This window comes from Chiloscyllium plagiosum, unplaced genomic scaffold, assembly GCF_037043375.1.
Source record: "Chiloscyllium plagiosum isolate Xiang-an unplaced genomic scaffold, Cpla_swu_hap1 HiC_scaffold_10, whole genome shotgun sequence".
Classification (NCBI taxonomy): Eukaryota; Metazoa; Chordata; class Chondrichthyes; order Orectolobiformes; family Hemiscylliidae; genus Chiloscyllium; species Chiloscyllium plagiosum.
In genome coordinates, this window is record NW_028270148.1 from 31,090,809 (window position 1) to 31,112,654 (window position 21,846).

Below are 21,846 nucleotides of genomic sequence, written 5' to 3' on the forward strand. Positions count from 1 at the left end.
TTAAATATTTGGGACCAGCAACTTTAAGCAATAGTGTTATCCCATACAGTATCAATGTGTTGAGTACTTTTGCATACATTTAAATATTATGACATAAAATTGATAAATAATTCATTTAGTTCTTAACATTTTATTTATGGTGTGTGGCTCCTTCAAAATTATGAAGGAGATAAAGATCTACTTATTGAAGATAAAATAATTTTCTTGCCACAACTTTAAGTTAGCCTTCACTTGGCAAGCTGCAGTTGTCATAATTTATATCGAGTTGTGGGAAGTTTATCAACAGTTTTTATATCTAATTCGATATCAGCTTAAATACTGGACATGATTAGTTTCTGAAAGATGACGACAACTTATTGTCTCGTATATAATTCCTCAATATGAAAGGTTACACCTGAAATATTAGCATATTCTTCTGTCACATGATATGTCAAATAATCTTATTCTTCCAGAAAACAACTCATGCATTTTCTCAGTAAACTCTGTACTCGGAGTCCAGGAGCTAAGGTCTCAGCCGTTATTTCTGATTACCTGCTGTGGACTTATAATATTTTTAGTACCGCGAGGGATACATTCCAAGACCTACTAGAGAAACCCGAAACCACGGATAAGTGTGAACCCATTTAAATGGGAAAGGTACCATGCCAGCAGCCTCCTGGTCCCTGGTTCTAGAACATTCCCTATAATACTTTCAGGCCGCAGTAAACCACAGGTAACTGAAACTGCGGTAACTAGACCCATGGACACAGATATAGTTTGGCTAATCATTTGATGTTTTTCACAGTCTTTGGAATGAGACGTTTAAAATATATTTAAAATATATTTGAAAGTATTGAGTTGAATGTGTTTTAAATATTGAAAAGGGAACCATGATACAACGAGAAATGGTATCAATGCTTTTGCTTTTCAGCTCACTAGAACAAATGAACAGATGCCAAATTTCAAACAAATGGAATGTGTAAATTGGAACTTTTTTGAATTACTCAGGAGCTTGGGAGCCTATTGTTCATGAACTGAAAACAACAAATTCTGGAGATCACAGCAGGTCAGACAGCATCCATGGAGAGAAAGCAAGCTAACATCCCACGTCTGGATGACTCTGATGAATATTTCTATCATTTCCATTGCCTTATAAATGTGCATAAAGCAAGAACAACATATCAATGGGCAGCAGGTTACTAAATATTTCTAAGACAACAGTTATCTAATGACTGCCAGTGGAATGTGTGTGAACATCAGCTGAGGAAAGGATTGGGATTCTGAGACTAAATAAACTTCTGATACTCATTGTTTGTGAGGTCTTGAGCTTGAAGCTCTGGGATTCTTAATGACAAAAGGTGTATTGTTAATGTGGCTAAACAGGTTGATTATCAGCCTCTAAATCCTCCCAATATACCTGAGCAGTAGACTACCCCGGTGAGCTGTCCAGGAAAGACAATGGCAAAGCACTGCAGTACTTTAACCATACATGTGAACCAATCCAATGGAAGTCCATTGCTCCAAAATAAAGATGGGGGAAAAAAGACAGATAGGCTTGTTGTTTAAACTCACAAATGAAGAACATCTGTATGAATTATTTGTTGAGATCTCAATTTATTTCATGGCATAAGATTGAATATAGCCACTTAAGATGAAGCCCATCTGCAATCATAGTTAAACAATGCCCACAGCTGAAACATTCTGGTGAAGGCAGCAGCTGGCACTAAAATAGGGAGCCAGCTCTACTTCAGCCAGCAACCAGATCCTGAATTAGCATTTCGTCCCCTGCCAAAGTATGGTGATGGCAGCCATTTCTGGAGCAGCCAGTGCAGGATGACGGCCATGTTGATGGCCTGGCACTTCCAGGGAATGCTGAATGTGATCTAAGAACACTGAGCCATGCAGGAAGGCTCCAAAGATGGGGGTCAGGAGACTGGCTGCTGAGATGAAGCAGCATCATTGCCATGGGGGCAGCTATCATCATGGGGGAGTCCCTCTGTGGACAATGGAATATCCCAAAAGGAGTGTTTTAACTGGAGTTCCTACAGGCAGTGCAACTAACCCAACCTCTATCAAAATGGCACAGTGGTGTGAAGACAATAGGTGTCCTCCTCTTCCTTCTCCTCCTGCCCCACCACCACAGCCCAAAGCACTGAAAAAATTCACAACCACATTTCTCCCAGTCCCTGATAACTAAGAAAAGGCTATGATATCTATTTCAAGTTACTGCACCCATATTGAAGTCATTTGTTATCAACAGTTATATTCTATGGTCTAAGCACCACCATGTCCCATGAACTATGTATGTCTACAGAAGGAAAGTAAATAGACTACCATGATGTTAATGATAGTGCTCCATTGAGATAGTCTTCCTCAGTGACAGTGCAAATCAAAAATGTGGGCACACATACAGTAGTAGTGAGCAAGTAACTTATAAATATGATTCTATTAAATATGAAGACTGTACAAATACAATGATAAAATGAGCTGGTCTATCACTACGATTCAGTTTCCTTTTGAAAAGACATAAGAACCTTCGTTTGGATTGACTTTTCATGTTCCACTGAATACATGTTAGCTCATAGATAATCACAATGACTGTAAAAATGTTTTTTTTTTAAATAATTGTCAATTAAACTTTATAGAAGAAAATGCATAAATCTGAGTTCAATCGCAACTACATTTTTATATGTTCATCTGACTGTGAAATGAAACAGCTTCTTGATTCACATTAGACTTCAGCTTGCCAAGTATTTGCCTGGCGGCAGAAAATGCAGAAACATTTGAGCATGATTGACAAATACTCACCTAAGTTTACAAGGAAACGCTATTGGTATGTATTGGTATCATGTACGATAAGTAACCGCATTCAACAGCAGATGCACTTACTTTTATTTTATTTAATTATGAGATGGGCTTTAACCAGCATTTATCATCTATGCCTCATGGCCCTCAAACAGTTTCTTCAGTCACTGCAATCCATGTAGATAACTCCACAGTCCTTATGGGAAGGGAATTCTGGGATATCAACAACGAAGGAATAGTGGTATGTTTCTGAGACAAAGTGTTGTGTTCCTTGGAATTTGTGATTGGTGACACTGCCATGTGTCTGTTCCTCTTGTTCTTCCAGGTGATAAAGATCACAAAGACCAAAGTTTGGAGATACTGTCGAAGAAGCCTTCGCAGGTTGATACAGGGGCACTTGTAGATGGTATTAAGGTGCTGGATAGGATGTTAGTCAAATGGCTTGTTTTATTTGTTATAATCAAATTTATTCAATTAAATTCAAGTACACTTTTGAAAAGCAAAGATTTACAAACAAGTGTGATAATTTGTATTAAAATATTTAGACGCATACCCTATAAAAAGCTGAAGACAATGCAATGTATAGAGAAAAAAAGAAAATTCAGTGAAATATGCAGGCAAAGCTTTAGAACATCTTGGCAACATTCAGGTTTCTAATTATTACAGATCCAATACTGCATGGCAGGAAATTAGTTGTTCAAGCTGGCATCAGAATGGTTAGTGCTATTGATTTGTTATCATTAAACTGTGAAAGATCCTGATGCTTTTCCCTTAGATCTTAAAGTGATAGAGAAGCTTCCATGCAATAACTACAAAGGCAGTTACAATGCACTAAACCACCCAATAATTAGCATGTCAACTGATTTAAATGCATCACATTTTTGACATTATAGAATAGGAAATTAACTACGGTGGTGGAACTTGTTGAAGACATTGAACAATTAATTGACATTTTCTCATGTCTATGTACCAAACTAAACTGACCACATATCTATTTGGGAATAAAATCTTTAAATTCTTGCAGACCTATTAGATGTTATTTATCAGTAGCACTTAGGAAGAGACAGGTGTCAGTTTCTTTTACAGGTCACTCATTACCGTGATGTACATGTGAACGTAGCAACAAGTAATGGGAAATTCTGAGGAAGAATCATTTGACCCAAAACATTAACACTGATTTCTCTTCACAGATGCTGCCAGAATTACTGAGTTTTTTTCAGCACTTCTGCTTGTTTCTGATTTACAACATCTGCAGTTCTTTTAGTTTTTATGTAATGGGAAATGACTGCTTTAGTTGTTCAGCTATGACAGAATAATCAACAATTAATCTGGTTTGCAATATGAATTCATATTGAAATAGTTATCACCCTCAAAATCCAGTTATGTTTTAATATATTGTAACAAACTGAATGAATCTAATCATCCAGTAAACAGTCCATGTTATGCAAATTGTGTAAGTTCAATACAACTATGTATTTATATTGTATCTCTTGCCCTGCCAAAACATTTTGATATCTTTGATATTATTTGAAGTAAACATACAACTGTTTATTGGCAACTAATTGGCATTTTGCAAGTTCACACAAACAAATCACTATATTTTGATGGTGTTGGTTGAGAGTTGTGTGTTAAGCCACCTTTAAACTTCCTGTTTTCTCTTTGAGAACTTTGCAATCGCCATATGGTGTTTAATATGGTCTTCCAAAAACTGCACCACCAATAATGTGTTGCATTGTATTGCAGTCAAGTAGATTTTGTGTTTTTTTTTTAAATCTGCTCACGGTAAGCATTAGAAAGGGCTTTTGCCCGAAACGTCGATTTTCCTGCTCCTCGGATGCTGCCTAACCTGCTGTGCTTTTCCAGCACCACTCTAATCTAAACTCTGGTTTCCAGCATCTGCAGTCCTTGTTTTTACCTCATGGTAAGCATTGCCCATTCCAAATTGACCTTCAGGATGTGGTGGTGAAGTGCCATAATCCTTGGACAAAGTTAAAAATCACACAACACCAAGTTATAGTCCCAACAGGTTTATCTGGAAGCACGAGCTTTCAAAGCGTTGCTCCTTCAGGTGATTGTGAAGCAGGACCATTAGAATTTATAGCAAAAGATTACAGTGATACAATGATACATTGAACAAACCTAGATTGTTAAGTCTTCCATCTTTTAGAATTGATTTGCTGGTTTCACAACTTTAATATATAAATCCTAGATAATAGATGATAGAAGTCACAGGTTTGGAAGGTGCTATCAGAGAAGTGTCAGAGAGTTATTTAAGTGTGCCTTGCAGATGACTCACACTGCTGCCACTGAGTGTCAGTGGTGAAGAGAGTGAATGTTGAAGACAATGGGTAAGATGGCAATCAAGCAGGCTGCATTGTCCTTCTTGAGAACTGTTGGAACTGCATATATCCATACAAGTGGAGATCATGCCATCACATTCCTGACTTTGTGTTTTATAGATAATGAACAAGCATTGATGTTATATTCAGTCACATACTGCCAGTCACGTTAGATTTCTCCGGCATTTTGTTTGCAGAATTTAACCGGGCGGTTTTAGAACATAGAAACGTATAGCACAGAACAGGGCCTTAGGCCCACGATGTTGTGCCGAGACTTAATTTTAATGTAAAATATAGTAACTTAACCTACACACCCCTCAACTCCATATGCATGTCCAGCAGTTGCTTAAATGTCCCCAATGACCTTGCTTCCACCATCACAGCTGGCAACGCATTCCATGTATTCACAACTCTCTGCGTAAAGAACCTACCTCTGATGTCTCTTTGTACCTTCCTCCTAATATCCTCAAACTATGACTCCTTGTACCAGTCAATCCTGCCTTGGGGAAAAGTCTCTGGCTATTGACTCTATCCCTCTCATTATTTTGTACATTTCGATCAGGTCTCCTCTCTTCCTCCTTCTCTCCAGAGAGAAAAGTCCGAGCTTATTCAGCCTTTTTTCATAAGGCAAGCCCTCCAGTCCAGGCAGCATCCTGGTAAACCTCCTTTGCACCCTCTCCAAAGCCTCCACATCTTTCCTATAGTAGGGCAACCAGAATTGGACACAATATTCCAAGTGTGGTCTCACCAGGGACTTGTAGAGCTGCAGCAAAACCCCGCAGTTCTTAAACTCGATACCCCTGTTAATGAAAGCCAAAATACCATGTGCTTTCTTAACAACCCAATCCACTTGGGTGGCAACTTTGAAGGACCTATGTACTTGCACACGCAGATCCCTCTGTTTCTCCACACTGCCAAGAATCCTGTCTTTAATCCTATATCCAGCATTCAAGTTTGACCTTCCAAAATGCATCACTTCACATTTATCCATTTCTCAGCCCAGCTTTGCATCCTGTCTATGTCGTGCTGCAGCCTGCAGTAACCCTCAATACTATCGACGACACCTCCAACGTTTGTGTCATCTGCAAATTTACTAACCCACCCCTCAGCCTCCTCATCCAAGTCATATATAAAAACTACAAAGAGCAGACACTAAAGAACAGAGCCCTGCGGGACCCCACTCAACACTGTCTTCCAGGCAGAATACTTTCCATCTACAACCACTCTCTGCTTTCTGTCAGCCAGCCAATTCTGAATCCAGATAGCTAAATCTCCCTGTTTCCCATACTTCCTGACTTTATGAATGAGCCTACCATGGGAACCCTATCAAATGCCTTGCTGAAATCCATATACACCACATCCACTGCTCAACCGTCGTCGACCTATTTTGACACCTCCTCAAAGAACTCAATAAGATTTGTGAGGCATGACCTGCCCCTCACAAAGCCACACTGACTGCCTTTAATCACACTATGCTTTGCCAAATAGTCATAAATCCTATCCCTCAGAATTCTTTCCACAACTTTGCTGACCACAGACGTGAGACTGACTGGTCTGTAATTGCCAGGGATTTCCCTATTACCCTTCTTTAAAAGTGGAACAACATTCACTTCCTTCCAATCCTCCGGGACGACTCCTGTGGAGAGTGAGGAGTCAAATATCCTCGCCAGCGACTTGGCAACCTCCTTTCTCGCTTCCCGGAGAAGCCTAGAATAAATCTGGTCTGGCCCTAGGGACTTATCAATCTTAATGTTTTCCAAAATTTCTAGCACATCATCTTCATCAATCTTGATCTGGTCAAGACTGTATCCTAGCTCCTCTAAGTTTTCATTTACAATATTGTTATGTAAATGACACTGTTGTAGCTATACTGGAACAAATTGGCTAAGGACATGGATCATTCTGGAGCACCAGTCTTCTTTTCTAAATGTTATCAGCTCCCCTAGCCTTTGCAGTTTCCACTGCCTTCAGCATCCCTCGATATGCAGCAAATTGAATTGGTTGATTCTGGCATCTGTTGTGCTGGGGAGCTCAAGACATGCAGATGAATCATCTACTTGGCGCTTCAGACTGAAGATGGATGCAAATACCTCAGCCTTGCCTTTGATGTTCTGGGCTCCCTCATCTTTGGGGATATTTGTGAAGACTCCTGCTACTGGTAGCTGTTTAATTGTCTTTCACATTCAAGGTTGGATGTGGCTAGACTGCAGAGCTTTGATCTGGTACATTTGTTGTGGAATTGCTTAGCCCTTAATATGGTAACAGGGTCACATAATATGATGGAACATTTGCTCAACTTGGAGATGGAATTTCATCTCCACCAGTACTAAGCAGGAGTCATTCCTACCAATATTATCATGGACAGATGCATTGTGACAGGTAGATTGGTGACGATGAGGCCAAGTAAGTCACTTACGTGCTGCACACTTTGTCTAGCAGCCAGGTTCTTTAAGAACTGGTGATTTCAGTCAGTAAAGGTGCTACTGATGGACAGTGAAATCCCCCACAGTTCAATATGGAGGGGCACTAATTTAACAGCTAAGGGGGAGAAATAGATGGTAATTAGCAGGAGAAATCCTTGCCCATGTTTGATCTGATGCCATGAGATTTAATGGGATCCAGAGTCAATGTTGAGGAAGTCCAAGCTAACTCCTTCCTGAGTGTATACAAATGTGCCACCATTTCTACCAGAGAGCCAGGACATACCCAAGAATGGTGTAGGTGGTGTCTGGGACATATTCTGTAATATATGATTCCATGAGTATTTCCATGTCAGGCTGTTGTTCAATAATCTATGAGACAGCTCTGTCAAATTTGCCACAACTCCACCCACAACCCCCCTTTAGACTTGGTAGTGGCTTTATAGAATTGCTTGCTGGGGCCAAATCAGAGGGCAGTTAAGTGTCAATTACATTGCTGTGAGCCTGAAGTCACATGTAGGCCAGACCAGGTAAGGATAGCAAATGTCCTGTCTTGAAGAACATTAATGAATCAGATTTTAATTACAATTATGATATCGCTGCCATTAAGTTAGTTTTTAATTCCAGACATTTTTTTTTAACTAAATTCAAATTTCATTATCTACAATGGTGGTATTTAAACCCATGTCCCAAAAAACATGGGGTATGAGGTTCTGGATTACTAGTCCAATGACATTAGCATCACACTACCATTTCCCTTCAAGTTAAAAGTCTGTAATGAGGCATAAAATCATGTTTTGTACACAGCACCAGCAGGAAGTGCACAACCTGCCATATTGCCTGAGGACAATCAAGAGACATACCCACGTAGGCAGCAAGTGTTTGAATGAAAACACAGCAAGTATTTGAAAGAGATTTATCACAGTCACTATCCCAAACAAGACCCCACCCAATCCTCAGATGGCTGACTTTTGGGACTGGCCCTACCACAAATAACACTTCCTACAGCCCATTTATACTGCAACTCCATATCTCTATACTACTCTAACATTCAGTCTATGATTTCCATGACTACAATTTCCTGTTCTCTCCCCACAAGATCCCCACTTGCTCCTCGACCCTCATAGTCCATCTTGCAAGTACCTGATCATTTGCAGGATTCCAAACTTGCAGCACCTACCTTTTGTTGCCTCCTCCCATACTGCCATCTTCATTGTTAATGAGGTTAACATACAAGGATGTCATTCATCCCGTTGAGTCCCTGCTGATTAAAGCTGCAGTCATCCAGGCTCTTCAGGCCTTGCAATCTGAATTGAGAGTAATAACTATGTCCACACATATGTTTCACTGCCATTATCTTTTGAATCATATGAAATGGCTGCAGCTGAGCCAAAGAAACAAAATAGGAAAGGGAGATTTTATTTATATGTAGTAGGCTTCTCAATAGCTTGATACTTTTCTACCATATATTAGTTGACTGCTTGATCAGGCAGCCAACTGTACCATGTCCCTATTAATTTTGTTTTGCAAATGCTGCTAGTTTTATACCAGGCAATTTTCAACACTTTAACTTACCTCAGTGGCAGGGGGAGTGACAATCTTATGCCATGCTTAACAACTTGTTGAAACACCAGCACTATGAATAACAATGCATCAAGTTGTAACTTACTGATAGTGCATTCTAAAATGGCATGCATACTTTGCTCTATTTTATTCATTTTATCTGATTAAAATTCTGAATACTTCATCCTTTTTGCATCTTTGTGTTTTAACACTGCAGTGATGCAAAAGCTTAATGTCTCAAATGATTACCAGTAAATGCATTAAATTGGATTTTCAATGCTGAATAGTAAACCAAACCAAGTTAGTTAACTTGAATTCTTTAAAGTTAAAAATCACACACCTGGTTATAGTACAACAGGTTTATTTGGAATTACAGCTTTCAGAGAACTGCTCCTTCATCAGGTAACTAGTGGGATAGGATCATAAGGCACAGAATTTATAGCAAAAGATCACAATGTCATATATATTGAACTATTGAAATATATTGAACAAACCTAGATTGCTGTTAAGTCTTTCATCTTTTAGAATGGGTTGCAGGTGTCGGTTCATTAATATGTAAATCCCAGAACTTCTTTTAAGTCACATTCTCAAAATAACTTAAGATTTTATTAAAAAACAGTGACGTCTCCGCTCAGACAAGGTGTGAGGTTAGACTCTAAGGTTTGTGCAATTTATCCTTTTAATTGCATCATACAGTGATCTTTTTGCTATAAACTCTGTGCCTTATGATCCTGTCCCACTAGTTACCAGATGAAGGAGCAGCGCTATGAAAACTAGTACTTCCAAATAAACCTGTTGGACTATAACCTGATGTTGTGTGATTTTTAACTTTGACCACCTCGGTCCAACACTGGCACTCCCACTCATGAATTCTTTAAGTCTGTTATATGTAAGACTTGTTTTGAAACTTGCATTAATGCAAAATTTATAGAATCACTACAGTTTGGAAGCAGGCCAATCAGCCCATTGGGTCCACATTGACCCTCCGAATAGCATTCCATCTAGACCCACCCTCCCTGTAACCCTTCATTTTTCCATGCCGAACCCATCTAACCTACACACCCCGATACTATGGTCATTTAACATGGCAAATCCACCTAACCTGCACATCTTTGGACTATAGGAGGAAACTGGAGCACCCAGAGAAAACCCGCATGGAGATGGGGAGAATGTGCAAATTCCACAAAGTCACCTAAGGGTGGAATTAAGCCTGGGTGCCTGGCATTGTGAGGCAACAGTGCTAACTACTGAGCCACCATGCTGCTCAGAATTGTTCAGAAAGCAATGCCAACTTTCCACTAGTGAGAATTTTTTTCATGAACTCAGGGCTGAAAATTGTCTGGAGGTTGCCTGTGTACTTCCATGAAGCAGCAGTAATCTGGTGCTGAAGGATTAAATTTGGAAGACAATTTGCATAATCTGCCTTGTATGCTCAAAGTTTTAAGGGTGATCAAATCATGGTATTTAAAATGATAAATTGAATTCAATAGGGATGAGAAAATAAGGTAGAATATCTGTGTGGAAAGTCAGAATATGAGGGCATTACTTTAAAATTAGATCTTGGGTACTCAACAGTGAAGTTAACTAGCACTTCTTATCCCCATAGTCTAAGTCTGGAATCTGTCCCCTCAAAATAATAGGTCAGTTAAATTTTCAAGATTGCGATTAATGCATTTTTTTCGCTAAATATTCCAACGGATGTTGAGTTACACATTAATCATGATATAATTGAGTAGTAAAGCATGTTGTAAGGACTCTACTCCTCTCCCCATGTTCCTAGTATCAAAAAACATTGCTATAATCACAGTTGTCTGAAATGTCTCATCATACAGAGCAGGCACATTCTCAAAAGTATGAGATTTGCTTATGATCAAAATGAAGATGAATCGAAAACCCATTTTAAGTTATAAAACCATTGTAGGAGTGAATTGGTCAAAAATTTATAAAAAGAAGAATGAGTCTTACCCCAAACAATAAAAGTCGTCAGCCTTGTTTAGGTTGGGAATGATCTCGGCAATCATAATGAAGTGTAGTTTTGTGAGACCTTAATGCATGTATTTGTAAATGGAGTTTCAATAAACAGCAACAAAAGCAAATAATTCAAAGATATTTATTTTTCTTAAGGGAATAAAAGAACAAAACCATTTATCTGAAGTTTCTATTTCAACCATTATTGAAGTAATTAGGAGTTTATCACACAACACAAGCCAGTAGTAATAATGCATGATTCTAACTGGTGTACTGAATAGATGACTTCACAAAATGGCTGTGCCCACTACTGTAATCATGTTGTAAGTGGATTTATCTATAACTGTACATGTTAAAAAATAAAGTTGAAGTCTATCTTAATACAATGTCTGCAATCATTTTAAGAAAATGACTTGTAAGAATAAAATAGCTCTGCATCAAACATATACATGTATTTAAAATTCTATCAGTAAAATACTGTAACATCTTTAATATTGTTAAGAAGAAAGCAATAGCTACTTCTCTAAAAGTGCTACAATTACGTCAAAATAACTATCGCAGTTTCCAAAAATAGCACAAACTCTGTTCACCTAAAGAATTTACCGGTATTTAAATACCTTAGTGCTGTTATGACAAGTTATTTAGTTGTAATATTTTGGAGAGACAGTGGCATTTTAGTTATCCAACATAATTTCTCCTAGCTTTAGTTGCTTCTCAAGGTATAATCCAGGGGAAAAATAATTGACCTTCAGATTTCTACCCTGTCAAAAAAAATGGATGTATGCAGAACTGATAAGCTTGATAAACTGTTACAAAATGTTTTGTCCCCTCTTTTGACTCAAGGTTTATTAACATAATATATAATCCTAGCAATCTTGGCCTGTTAAATGATCTAGGTGAAAGCTGTCACTTCAGAGCAATCTGTACTCATTGCGATTGGTTGCGAATATTCCTGGTTCCTAATAAGTTGAAGACACCAGGCCATCCTAAATCTGATGTACCTATAACACCTAGTGCATCAGCCATAATTGTTAGTTGTGTAAACTCTTTGTCAGATTAATTCATATTTTATAAAACAGCAACAAATCACAACTGAACAATTAGCAGCTCTCCACCAATGGTTTTGTTATCTTAAAGATATTCTCTTACAAAACCTGATTCTCTCTAACTTGTAATTGGAAGTTACAAACTGCTGTCAATCCATAAATCTCCTTCAGTAAGAGCAATTAGCTTTAAATCGATCAAAGGATGTGGTTACCATTAAACATATTTCGATACTTTAGAAAACTTGACCTCAGGAGACTGAAAAATATATTTTGGTTACATGGTATGACATTTCTGCCTTCCTACTTCATCTGAGAGTATAAAATCAGTGTAAGAATCACAAATTTCCACTGATTTGCTGGTTGACCAGGGAGTGTTGCATTCACTTAGCCATTTTAAGGATGGTAATCGTGACCCACATAAATAAGTACAGCTCCTGCACCCTTTTCCAGACCAGTTCAAAACATAATGTAAAACAGTTGAACTCACGTTGCTGCAAATTCAGATTACTTTGACAAGCACGACAGCAGACATTGAGAGGACATGCTATTTCAGAAAAAAAAATTGGTTTAATTTGGAGAAGAGAGCATCAGGAGCACCTATGTGACTGGGCCAACATTTGACTCAACCAAAATTGGTCAGCTTCTGACCAACAAGATCAGCTCAAGGAGAGCCACAGTTTATGATGATACATACTGAGAACTGAATTAGGACAATTTTCAGGCTGCTGTCCCTTGTTGAATACCCTGACTGCATACTATGCGAATTGTGACCACTTTTGGGCGCTAATCAGTTTATGTACCCTATAACATACCATCTTTGACAGCATGCAAGAATTACCACAACTTAAATATTTTGTAAGATAACGTATACTCAAAATTGTTGGAAAGTTTCATGTACTGTAAATCAAACTGAGGAACAGGACAATGGACAGCTAAAATAAACTCTCAATAAACAAAAAATATGCTGCCCTTGCTTTTGGATTATGGAAACAGACTTTTAATGACCTGATTCATATGAAAATGGGATAATGTTAATAAGTGGCATTGAGTACTGTGATCAAATGATAAATTTTCAGAGTTTGGTTTACAAGATAGTGACATATTGTTATTGGTTACTTCTCTGAACGGTTTTAAAAATAACTAGCTCTGGAACATTGCCCTAATCCACTATGTGTCAGAGATCAGGGACCGCTGTTAATAGAATTGTGTCGGGTTTAGAACAGGGTATGCAAACATAGAGGGAAATTAGCTTGTTTTTGGTTCAGGATAATCAAGAATTGATTTTAATGAAGTAAAAACCCAGAGTTTGGAGGTTTTTGAGCTCTTTTGGAAGAGCTCTGTCTGGGATCAGAAGCACTGTAGTTTCTGGGCCTTAAAGGAGTAAAGGACAGTTTAGGAAATAAGTTACCTTCGTAGAAGTTGACTTTGTACATCTTCTAGATAAGAAAATGTTTGGTTATAAATCTGCAGATGACTGAAAGACTGAGAACATCTATACTTTCATTTTTTTGAGTATTTTTGTAAGAAGACTTCATATTTCACAGAAAAGAACAGGGAAGAATCATTTTAGTCAAACTTAAAGATTTGAGATAGGTGTACTTTCCCTGGATGTAAACTTATGAAGTAATGCTGTGGACAAATAGGTTGAATATTTTGTGTTTCTGTGGATTTTAAGATCTTTCAAATTGTGTACTATATTCAGATAGCTTATTTTTTAAAATTCATTTCTTTGTGCAATAAATTTCTGTTCCATTGTTAAAGAAAATTTTCAACCTTTTGTTTCAGTGGTGACAACCATGTTTTTTTAAAATGACCAAGAGATCTGACTTACCTAGTTGGGATCATAGAGATGCATTACCCAATCTGGGTAGTAACTTTAGGACATCAAGAAGCTGTACATTCTTCTGAAAATGTCAAACCTATCTACCAAGTTTACAAACTAATGCAAAAATCACACCATACCCATACTCACTCTGTTTTCTTAGGTGACACAGTCAGCAATTAATGCTTAAAATAGAACATATTAAAACAACCTATGAGTCACAGCAACAGATTCTTAATCAGGTGGGAGATTCAGGGCGATTTTCATGTAGTATGCATAGTTACTATGGGTAAGAATCAACTGTGCTTTAAATTCACTCATAAAGAACATTTGAGCATTTCAGCAAATATCCTGGATCCACTGGCATCTTTTGCGTCATTGCCATTTTACAAAGCTATGCATCCAGACAAGAATCCAGAACTGCTCTGCACAGTTCCTAACATTTGGACCTGGAAAACATTCACACTGGAAAAAGACAATGTTATCCAGGAGATATAAGCTATTAGACTGGATGGGATTGAGGTTCATAAGGAGGAGGTGTTAGCAATTCTGGAAAATAGATAAGTACCCTGGATGGGATTTATCCTGGGATTCTCTGGGAAGCCAGGGAGGAGATTGCAGAGCCTTTGGCTTTGATCTTTATGTCATCGTCTACAGGAATAGTGCCAGATGACTGGAGGATAGCAAGTATTGTTGCCTTGTTCAAGAAGGGGAGTAGAGACAACCCTGGAAATTATAGACCAGTGAGCCTTACTTTGGTTGTGGGTAATGTGTTGGAAAGGATTATAAGAGATAGGATTTATAATCATCTAGAAAGGAATAATTTGATCAAGGATAGACAATACGGTTTTGTGAAGGGTAGGTTGGGCCTCACAAACCTTACTGAGTTCTTTGAGAAGGTGGCCAAACAGGTGGTTGAGGGTAAAGCAGTTGATGTGAGGTATATGGATTTCAGTAAAGTGTTTGATAAGGTTCCCACGGTAGGCTATTGCAGAAAATATGGAGGCATGGGATTGAAGGTGATTCAGCAGTTTGGATCAGAAACTGGCTAACTGAAAGAAGACAGAGGGTGGTAGTTGATAGGAAATGTTCATTCTGGAGTGCAGTTACTCATGGTGTACCACATGGATCTGTTTTGGGGCCACTGCTGTTTGTCATTTTTATAAATGACCTAGATGAGGGCGTAGAAAAATGGGTCATAAATTTGCGATGACACTAAAGTCGGTAGAGTTGTAGACAGTGCAGAAGGATGTTGCAGGTTACAGAGAGGCATACACAAGCTGCAGAACTGGGCCGAGAGGTGGCAAATGGAATTTAATGCAAAAGAAGTGTGAGGTGATTCACTTTGGAAGGAGTAGCAGGAATATAGAGTACTGGGCTAATAGTAAGATTCTTATAGTGTGGATGAGCAGAGAGATCTTGGTGACTATGTGCATAGATCCCTGAAAGTTGCCATCCAGGTTGATAGGATTGTTAAGAAGATGTACAGTGTATTAGCTTTTAATGGTAGAGGGATTGAGTTTCAGAGCTATGAGGTCATGTTGCAGCTGTAAAAAATTCTGGTGCGGCTGCTCTTGGAGTATTGTGTACATTTCTGGTCGCCGCATTATAGGAAGGATGTGGAAGCACTGGAAAGGGTGCAGGATGTTGACTGGTATGGAGGGAGACTGGTATGGAGGGAAGGTCTTATGGGGAAAGGCTGAGGGACTTGGAGCTGTTTTCGTTAGAGAGTAAAAGGTTAAGAGGAGACTTAATAGAGACATTTAGGATGATCAGAGGATTAGTTAGGGTGAACAGTGACAGCCTTTTTCCTTGGATGGTGATGGCTAACATGAAGGGACATAGCTTTAAATTGAGGGGTAATAGATAAAGGGCAGATGTCAGAGGTAGGTTCTTTACTCAGAGAGTAGTAAGGGCGTGGAATAGTAGACTCGCTAACTTTAAGGGCATTTTAATGGTCATTGCATAAATACATGGATTATAATGGAATAGTGTAGATTAGATGGGCTTCAGTCTGGTTTCACAGGTCGGTGCAACATCGAGGGCTGAAGAGCCTGTACTGCACTTTAGTATTTTATGTTGAATGTTCTATTTGCTCCAGACAAGTCAATTGAGAAACATTATTGCTTGTTAAAGGACTTGTTGATGGCACAGGCGCAACTTGCTGGATTAATATTCAGCAAGCTAGACACTGAGAAAAACTGACATAGAATCCAGAGTGAGATGCTCCTGATGTCAAGTTCAGTCTCACCATGCTTCTCATTTGATTCTGCAAAAACTCTTGCCCATGGGCCACATCACTCAAATCCCCATAAGATTCCACCCTCAGTGTTTTAAAATATTGTATTACTCTCAATGAAATAAAAATATTGAGATAATAGGTTATTTAAACATGAACCAACCTTGAGATTATTTCCTTATAGACTATAAATAAGCATTTTATACTCATTATGTTGGGAAGAATTTGATCTCTTTTTGATTGCGTGCAATTGAAAATAAAGAATGTTTGACATCTAAAAACTCTCCTGGCTTTGAAGGTGGAACACTACATAGACAGCTAAACAGCAGAGGTTTGCAGAAGCCAGGAATCCAGAGGGCTAGGAGTTGTTGGGACAGAATGCAGAGACGTTTGCCTGCTTAAGTAAAGCATATGTTACAAAATGTGCTAATTTTTTCATATCATTTTATAGAGATAAACTGTATCGATTGGGTCTGGCAAATCTGATTATTACCACAGTATATATTCACCTTACTTAACAATTCAGCTAAGCCTTTTCATGTCGAGTGTTAATTTGCTTCACTTGTAAAATGACTGAAAAAATATTACAAAAGGCACACATATCCTTTTCAAATCACAATAGGATTTTGATGTCCTGCTATCTTTTAAGCAGTTAGAAGGTAGCCTGATAAAAGCAAGACAGTCAGACTGTCTGTGGGAATGACTGTTAGCACTCAATCAAAGTTGATTTTACAGCAGATTCAGATTTGTAACAATGTTATATTTATGGTTTCTGGAGCAAAAATGGGAGTTCAAGATTTCTAGGAAAGGGAATCACGTTGGAAAAAAAATACATTTTTGGCGGATAGGAGGAGGAGAAGAAAATAAAACAAAATCCATCCGAAAAAGTACTGTGATCACTCTCATTACTCTCTAAATAGCCAAAAGAAATGGACAGGTCAACTGGCCAGAGCAATTGTATCAATGTTACCAGGGATGCAGTTTTGTGTTGTGTGTCACACAAGGATCCTTTCAACTGTTATGGCTGCTGACATTAGTGTACTCAACTGTTATTTTCTTCTTCTGCATTGTGAGCATTGTTAGCAAGACTAATAATTGTTGTCCATCTCTGATTGCCTGATCCAAAGTACTTTTAGGGAGTTCCAGGATTTTGTTCCACAACATGAAATGGCAACATTGTTCCAACTCAGGATGGTGTATGGTGGCAACTTGCATGAGGTGGTGTTTCTAATGTGTAGGCTTTCAATGTCCATCTAGATTATAGAGATCATTGGTGTGGACAATGCTGTCCAATGAGGCTTGACAAATTGCTGCAATGCATTTTACAGATAGTGCACACCGCTGCTACTGAATGCCAGTGTTGAAGCGATTGATGGGGAGTGAATGTTGAAGATGATGGTGGGGAAATGATCGATCAGACTTCTTTGTCCTGGATGGTGATTTACCTTTGTCTCGTTCTAGGCTGGTTGTGTCATCATCGGCACTATCAGCTGGCTTTATGTCCATGGATGCATGGAAAAATGTGGTTCAGTAGTGAACCAACTACTTTATCTCCTCTATGCTGAACAGCAACAGAAATAGTTGATGATGTTATTGTCTTGCCCAAAGTACACTGTAACAGTGCCTACACTTAAAAAGTACATCATGGGTCACAAAGCACCGTGGTACACCCAGAGATTGTGTAAGGCACCTTATGAATTCAAGGATTGCTTCAGAGTAATCAATCAATTCTTGATGACAACCAGCAAGATTCATTTTTCCTTTTAAAATCAACATTTGCTCTTTCATTACATTTTATTCCTACTTTCTGAGGATAAATGTGTAGCTATACTTCCACTTACAAAAACTGGCAGTTTACTCTTTTAGGCTTAACAATATTACGATGTTCTCTCCAATACACAACTTACATCAGAAAAATATTACATGAGAATCATTGGAAAAAAGGCAAGATTTAAGAACTGGGTAGCTTGAGGAGGTTTGTGCCTTAATTCTCATCAATACTCTCATAAACAAAGATGCCATAGATATCATGCTCCAAGACATTTAAAAACTTGTAATTTCACAGCCATCCACCAGTTGAGATCTTGTTTGTTTTAAGTGGGGTGGCATGGTGGCTCAGTGTCAGCATTGCTGCCTCACAGCGCAAGGGATCCGGGTTTAATTCCAGCCTTGGGCAACTGTCTGTGTGGAGTTTGCACATTCTGTCACGTCTGTGTGGGTTTCCTCCAAGTACTCCGATTTCCTCCAATAGTCCAAATATATGCAGGTTAGGTGAATTAGCCAAGCTAAGTTGCCCATAGTGTTTAGGGATGTGTAGGTTAGGTGCATTAGTCAGGGGAAATGTAGAACAATAGGATAGGGGAATGGGTCTGGGTGGGTTACTCTTCAGAGGATTGGTGTGGACTTGTTGGGCCAAATAGCCGGTTGCCACACTGTAGGGATTCTACTATAAAAAGTGAGGTTTTATTGTGCAAGCAGAAATGTTGTAAATTGAATTAACAAATGCAAATTGTTAAATGTGCAAAATCTGTTGCCATGTTCAATTGTAATATGTTCTCCCTAATTACCCATAGTTATAAATTAATGAGATATAATGCTATATACAGCCTTGGCACAGTTTGTATATCTAGCCGTGGCAGCCTATTCCATATTCCAGGACTTTTGTGTCCAGTATTCAGGATTGAGTGTGATCCCCATCTCCTCCTTCAAGTATGCTCCTTAACAACCTCTGGGGTTGTTGATCTACAGTGGCAAAATGTATTTCATTCATTCCTATCTTTATTTTGTCAGCAAGGGTGAAGTGATGTACTGCCCTACTGATCTAGAAGCCCAATTTCCAGTTCCAGATTTGTGTCCCAGCCATTGATAATTAGCAGGCTTGTTCTTTACTGAGAACCATTTGGAACAGCTAAACGTATCATTAAACCACTTCTGACTTATTTACAAGTTAACACAACTTTTGTCCTATACATAATCACTTATCTTTAAGTAACAACACTTCCTTAAATGTCCCCATCATTCTTTGTCAGCAGTCCTCAAAGAAATGCTTTGTCTAATTTCCTGCCATCTCTCTGTCTGGTTCGGGTACAAGGATGTAACCAATACTGAGAGCTCACCAGCTTAAAAAACACTGACCTGCAAGTCTGGCTGCATCTGTACTAATCATTCTGCACACGTATATTTCCCACCACACATTTCTCTTTTGTATCTGCTCACAGCCCAAAAGATATGCCTTAATGTCTCACAAAATCAGCTATATGCTCACTTAGGATTAATTTTCCCAATAAACACCCGTATCATCAGTGGTATCTGGTTTATATATTATCAACTCACCAATCCATATATTTTGTTGTGATATATCCTCTATATATTAGCACGATTTGTGTTAATCATTCATACTTGCAGATGGGTCATTGTGGAAAGAAAATTATCTTTCAAGATTTAATTTAAGAGAGGTTTGATTTAAATGCAGTTAGTCCCTTCATTATATAGCTAAATATTTCTGACCTTGATATGCTGAGCTTGTCAATTAATAGGAACATTTGATCAGCATTAGAACATAGAACAATACAGCACAGAACAGGCCCTTCGGCCCACGATGTTGTGCCGAACATTTGTCCTAGCTTAAGCACCCATATACTTCCCAATAAATTGCAATGGAAAAAACACAGTTTTCTGGAAACTGTTAAGAATAGACATTACATGCATATTTCATAGCTAATTCTACAGCAAATAAATTGCTGCATCAACAAATATATGAAATTAAAATAGGAGCATAGCCAGGTTTAATTTACATATAATTGGACAAAATTATTATTTTCTATTTACATACTACTGGAATATCCCCTTCTAATTTGCTTAAAAAGTGGGTAACATACAAATAGTATACTGAGTAGATTTATATTTGTTCACTATTATCAGTTCAGCAGTGGTACTACATCTACAATATAGAAATAAATGATCATGTAAGAAGTAGAGATGACAAATAATAATTTCCACGTATCAAGCTAACAGTTTGAAGTGAAGTTGCTCTCTTGATACATGCGTGAAGCAGATTTACTACCACTGATCTGGTGAAATTATGATCAACAGGAAAATGTTACTGAACAACAGATGAAGCTGACAAGGCCCTGGGTTTTGATGGACGTCATCCTATGGTTTTGAAAAAGGTGACTAACAAGATAATAGATGCTTTGGTGTTAACTTTCCAAAATGTGCTAGCTTTTGGGAAGCTTCCATCTGACTGGAAAGTAGCAAATATAACTCTTCTATTCAAGAAGGAAGGGAGGCAGAAAACAGGAAACCATAGGCGTCTGCCATGAGGAAGGTGTTAGACTCATTAATTGTAAAGTTCCAAGATACAGAAGAATCTATGTGTCCTAGTGCTTAAGTCACAAGCTTAAGTTAGCAAGCAGGTACAGGATGTAATTAAGAAGGCTAAAGGAATCTTACCCTTCTTATAAGAGGAATTGAACATAAAAGTTAGGATGTTGTGGTTTGCACTGGAGATAATTCAGAGGAGATTTACTAAATTGAAAATTGGAATAAGTTGTCTTATGAGGATAGGTTGTATAGGATGGGCTTGTTTCAACTAAAATTTAGAAGATTAAGGGGTGACTTGATTAAAGTGTATGGTTATCAAGCGTTATTTGAAACATGTAATTCAAAGCATAATTAAATCAAAAGTGATCTAATTGAAAGACAAAGCAGAATGGATTAATTCTGCTCCTAATTTATGTTTAATTGAATAACATTCCCCAAGCATTGCTACCAAACTGGAAGGAAAAGACGATGCCAAATGCAACAAAATTTCATAAACACAAAGTTGCTCTTCAAAACAAAAGTGAAAACAGAAGGTGCTGGAAATACTCAGCAGGTCTTGCAGCATTTACAGCGAGGGAAGAAGTATTAAACTTTTAAGGTAAAAATTGCTCTTCTTGAGATGTCTAGAGAGAAACTAATTAAAACCTGTCCAAGGCCAGAAAAGATTACCAGTAAAATCCATACTTACACAGCTATCACAGTAATGCTACCTATGAAGGTTAAAATTATCTCTTCGGGGAATCATATTGCTGACTCGCTTACTTAAAAAATAGCCACTGGAGCCACTGCTAATGGCAGTTAAAGTAAATGAATCACTGATGAGTCAGTTTTACAATTTCTTCTCACCCAATAATTGGGTTAATGACTTTAACTCTTTAGCATTTACAGAAAGTGATATTGCTAATTTAGATCAGGTTACAACAATTGTCAATGGAACATTATTAGCCTCGGTCTCGAAGGGATCTTGTGGTACAGCAGTCGTGTCTCTCCCTCTGAGCCAGGAGACCCAGTTTTACGTCACATATGCTCCTAAGGTATGTAATAACATCTATGAACAGGATGATTAGGAAAATAAAGTAGCCTCAATCATTAACTGTTTCTCTCTCCACAGAAGCTGTCTAGCCAACTGGAGTGTTTCCCAATTTCTTATGCTGCTGATTTAATAGGAATAAATAGATAAAAGGGTTTTTACTCATCATAAATACTTTACTTTTTTTTAAACCTTTCCATTAAGAAACAAAGCTTGTGCTATGAAATATAGCAGCACAATAAACCACAACATACTTTAACATCTCTATTTAAAAATAACAAGCTTCTCTCTGTAAAACAATCTAAATATATA

At 38.1% G+C, this 21,846-nt stretch overlaps 1 protein-coding gene across 1 annotated transcript in view; it reads right to left on the minus strand.

The window, feature by feature from the left end:
- LOC122552711 (CAP-Gly domain-containing linker protein 4-like) overlaps window positions 1–21,846 on the minus strand; it is a 433,681-nt gene that overhangs the window by 141,010 nt on the left and 270,825 nt on the right. The gene's annotated exons all lie outside the window — the stretch shown is intronic.